Genomic DNA, 4,972 nt, shown 5'->3' with positions numbered 1-4,972 from the left:
GGGGGGGGGGGGGGGGGGGGGGGGGGGGGGGGGGGGGGGGGGCCCCCCCGGGGGGGGTGGGGGGGGGGGGGGGGGGGGAACCTGGTCTGAGGAGCAGCCCCTGGGCACGCCTGGCCCCTGGGGTCTATAAAGGCTCATTGGGATTTGCCCCTCAATGAACCGATGTGTGTGTGTGTGGGGCGGGGGTGGGGGGGGAGCAAGGTGGAAGTTTCGCCTAGGGCACAAAATATCCTTGCACCGGCCCTGAGGAAGGGATGATACAAACATCACTGACTGCATTCCAAGAGCTCCCCATCCTTGGTTCTGTCTTACTACAGCTAGTATTGGGTTAGAAGTCGTACAGAAATGGTTTATCAAAGTCATGTTCAATAAAATGATTAAATCTCTTTACAAACTCAAGGTAAAACATGGTTAGAACAATAGTATATTGGATCTGCTCTTGCAGCATGGTTCCTGTATGTCTCATGTGATCTTGCCAAGAGCTGAAGGACATAGCTACTTTATCCATACAAGCTCTGTCAAATGTTTGGAACCCAAATAATATCAAGACAATGTAGACATTAATGTTGTCCACAGTACAGGAAACTTGGCATTTAGCCGTGAAAGCAATATAGTAGGGTGCCTCAGTTTCCCTCTTCATACAGCATATCAGGTCTGGAATGTCTTTTCTTCTGTGAAAAGTTCCAAGACTGTTTACAGGCACTAACTGTGAAATATCAGCATTACAAGGCCTTTTAACATAAAGTGTGTTCTTATGTATCACTTTTAACATATTCAAGGGATTTTCCAAAAGATTAGGCACATTGTACATTTTTTACAGTTCTTGGTAATAACACATTAGTTACAAAAATCACCATTAGCAATAACAACAAATCCATTGCAAGTGTCCATCTACAATCATTTTTATCATGCCACACCTTTGGCCCAATACCATTGGGATTTGGGGGTTTTGGGGTTAACCTGTGGCTTCCCTTTGCAAAATTTAATTCTCTCTTTCCTCCTTGTCCTGTAGGATCAAACCCTGATTTCTCTTGCTTAACAGAATTCAATGGCTGATTGGGTGTGCTCTCTTTGCTAACAACTATTAGCAAGTCTTTCTTCTCCCTGTCAGCCAGGTAATTTGTATCCAAACAGACAGGAGCAGGTTTACCAGTTTTCAGATCCTTAACTGTTACGGATTCCAAGACTGGACTCTGTCTTAAAGAGATACCATCCATTTTTACTAGCATGTTACATGCAAGGTTCTTGTCCTTTTCTTACCAACCTCTGCTTCCACATGGAGTCAGTTGTTAAGTCCACTGAGAGACTACAAGTCATACCCAAAGTGTCTAGAGATGAGAGTGTACCTGCCATATCCCCTGAACTCTCAAGAGATTAACTACACAGCTGTCCTGCTCTGCAGACTCAGCTTCCCAGTCTTCCCTCTGAACCTGAGACAGATTGTTTACTCACAGAATCAGCATGGAGACATTCCTCTATCAACAACCTTGTCTTCCCAACAAACTGGTTAAGCACAGCCACTTGGTTATAGGGCTGTTCAACTTTCTTAACAGCTTTTACTCCATCTGAGACCTTCTCAAAGCTATCCACACTGGATCTTTCAAAAGGAAAGTCAGTGGATCCATTCACAACTGAAACTTCCTTGGTCAAATCACTTCCACACCCTTCAGTTGCAGCAAACGCTTGCAAAGACTACCCTGAAATTTTTTTTCTTCAGGAATCTTTCTAAGGGCTTGTCTACACTACGTAGCTTTTAGCGACAAGGCTGTGTCGACACAGCCTTGTCACTAAAAGTCAGCATGTGTGAACACTCTCTGTCTGTAGCCGACAAAATACTTCCAGACCCAAGAGCGGCGTTAGCTTTGTCAGCTTTGTCGGCAGGAGAGTGCTCATTGGCAAAACTTTTGTCTTTTGCAGGGGGGCTTTTTTAAGTACCCGTGAAAGACAAAAGGTTTTTTGACAACTTCGCAGTGTCGACAAGCCCAAAGCACCAGTTCATCTTTACGTCGCTCCACAGAAGCCTTGCTCTGCTGTGCCACTACCAACTCCTGAGTTTTACTTACATGCAGAATCACCTCTGGCTCATCAGGCTTTCTACACAATCCCCTTTTATGCAAACTGCTAGATTTCATAGTCAAAAGGTCAGAAGCATTCTCCTTCCCCTTGCCACACACAAGTTCAGGAATCTTTCCCTTCTTGATACAAGTTTCTAAACTGTCAGTAGGTAACACAATCAAATCACCTTTATGCTATCCTTGTGGCCTGGCTAGGATATCAATCTGATTAGACAGAGTTGGTGCACCCTTTCCCAGCAACACACTAGCAACAGGCAAAGCAACAGTACCCGAATTATTTGGTCTCTGGGATTTTTCTAGGATACTAACTGGATGCAACCTAGTTACAGTGCCATTCTGCCTAGCAGACACAAACTTAGGACCATTCCCTTCCTGGGCTTTAGTTGAATCAAGAACCAACTTTGAGACAACTGCACTACCCTTCACCATCACAGACTGAAAGGCACAGACAAAGAAGAGCTGGAGAAACCTTCCCCTTTAACAGACACACAGCCTGGGATCTCATTTCCCTTGTCCCAGCACACAGGGCTGTTCACAGACAACTGTTTGGAGACTGGGGAAGCTCCCTCCATGGGCAAGTCATTAACCCTAACAGACACAGGCACATTTCCTCCATTGTCACAATTCGCCGCACAGGTAACAGGTAAGGTATAGGGTGTGTGACTCTGCTGTGATGCAGCCCTGCTGCTGTGCTGTGTTTCCAGATGGAGGATGCCCTCCAGAGGCCCCGTTACCCACATTCCCAGTTTCTCTTTGCCTGGAATAACTCTCACGGTGCAGATGGCTGTTGCAGAGGGTTTATTTCAGGAGTGAGGGACAGAGACAGGGAGAGTTTGGGAAACAGTCACGGATGTGAATACAACACACAGTCGTCCCCAAGGGTCCGTCCCACCAAGAGGGAGATGCCTGGGGGAATGGGTGGGGCTGCTGAACCCTGGCATCCCTCACAGTAGAAAGGCCAGGACAAGTTTCGCCTTCATGATCACCCCTTGTCCTCAGGCTGGCCAGTGCCCTGGAGCTTGTACTTGGAGAACCTGACTTCCAGCCTCTCCCCCTGGGAGACGGCGTAGCACTCAGCACCTGGAACATGAGGAGAGGAAAGGGAAGGGAAGGGATGCAAATGGGGTCAGTGGCCCCTCAGCGCCAGCCCCCCACCTGCACATCAGCCCCTCCCTGGGTCGGTCTGTCTTCTCCTGATTCTCATCCCCTTTCTCTTATGCCTCTCACCCCCCTGTTCCCCTCCCCCACACAACCCTCCCCCCTCACACTTCCCCCCACCCCCACTCTCCTCTGCTGTCTCACCTAATGTCAGTGGGATGCCGTTGCTCAGGAGCTGCCAGTAGGTGCTGTCTTTGGGATGGGCCTCCAGCCCCTGCAAGGAGGTGATGTACGCACCCCACACACTCAACGTGTACGTGAAGCTACAGAGAGATAGAGTGAGTCCCGCAGGAGGCCTGGTTACCACTGCCTCATAGCCTCCCCAACCCCCACTCCACAGGGACATGCAACCCAGGACACCGTGAGACTGAACCCCCATGCCATATGGGTGGAGGGGAGGGGGATTGAGAGGCAGCCAAGTTGGCCTCTGCCTGAGTTCTGATCTCCCGACCCCAAGGAGATAGTGTCCAACTGAGTGATGCGGAGGAACTGTGGGAGTCATGCAGGGTGGGGTAGCAGGGGCATTTCCCCCCCGTGATCCTAGGGACCCCCTCCAATTTTTCCATCTCTGTTGTCCTAGTAGTGCCATGCTGCCATCTAGCCTGCTCTCTGCCGGTGCCACTGGCACCAGCGATGGATGCCGGGTTGCCAGGCTGAGTAGGTACCTGAATCTTCTGGGGTCTCTCTTCTGGACATCCATCACATTGAAGAAGAAGGAGTCCTGGGGCATGGTGACACAGATGGAGTCATTAAAGGATTGTTTCACGCCATCCACAGCAGTGTAGGTGACACCAATGTGGGGTTGAAGATAGGTGTGTGGAGCAGCTATGGGGGTGGAGAGAGGGAGGTTATCTGTGTGGGTAGGAGAGAGGGTGAAGACCAGCCACTTATACCTTGGAGGGGGGTGAGTCTCCCACTGCAGGGACTCCTGTACCATTGGAGTCAAAGGGAGATCCACAGATCCTACCAGGAATTGGGTGGAGGTACAGGATTGCAAAGGGAGAAGCAAAGACAGAGAGGATCTGGGTGATGGCCCTGTGGCCAGGAGGTTATCTGGGATTGAAGACAGGGCCTCTGGATCTATGACTCTCTATTGCTTGAGCTAAAAGCCAAGGAGCATTAATTAGCTTGAGCACTAGAGGAGATCCATAAATCTCTAGGTCATCCAGCCACTAGAAGGAGACACAGGGCTCCATATAGAGCTGGCCTGCAATTTTTCAATGAACAAATTTTTAACTGAAAAAAGCCAATTCAGTGCAGAACTGTTCAGGAAGCAGTGCTGGGTTGGAAGAAACACTCCCCTTGAAAAATGTTTGGTTAAAAAATGTCCATATTGGAAAGCTTTGGTTTTTCAATCGAAGCGACTTTTCATTCAGAAATTTTAGTAAATTTACACAGAAAAAAGGGAGAAAAGTATGAAGTTGAAACATTTTAAAGTTATAGAAAGGACACATTTTGATTGACCCAAATTGTTGGTTTTGCTTTGGTTTGTTTTGTTTTTCTGGATTTTCAGTTCATGAAATTTTTTTAGATTTTTGACTTTTTGGCCTCATGCAGGACAGGAAAATGTTTTTGAAATGTAGAAAATTCTCATGGAACAGGAAAACAATTTCCTCCCCCACCCCCCAGCCTTGCTACATGTGCTTCTGTCTACCTTAGGTACTTTAGATGGCCCCATCACCATCCTTAACAACAGGGCCGGCTCCAGCATTTCTGCCGCCCCAAGCAAAAAAAAAAAA

Source organism: Terrapene carolina, unplaced genomic scaffold (assembly GCF_002925995.2).
Source record: "Terrapene carolina triunguis isolate 2854851 unplaced genomic scaffold, T_m_triunguis-2.0 Scaffold90, whole genome shotgun sequence".
NCBI classification, from domain to species: domain Eukaryota; kingdom Metazoa; phylum Chordata; order Testudines; family Emydidae; genus Terrapene; species Terrapene triunguis.
The sequence above is the reverse complement of the archived record's forward strand: the minus strand, read 5'-3'. Positions refer to the sequence as shown.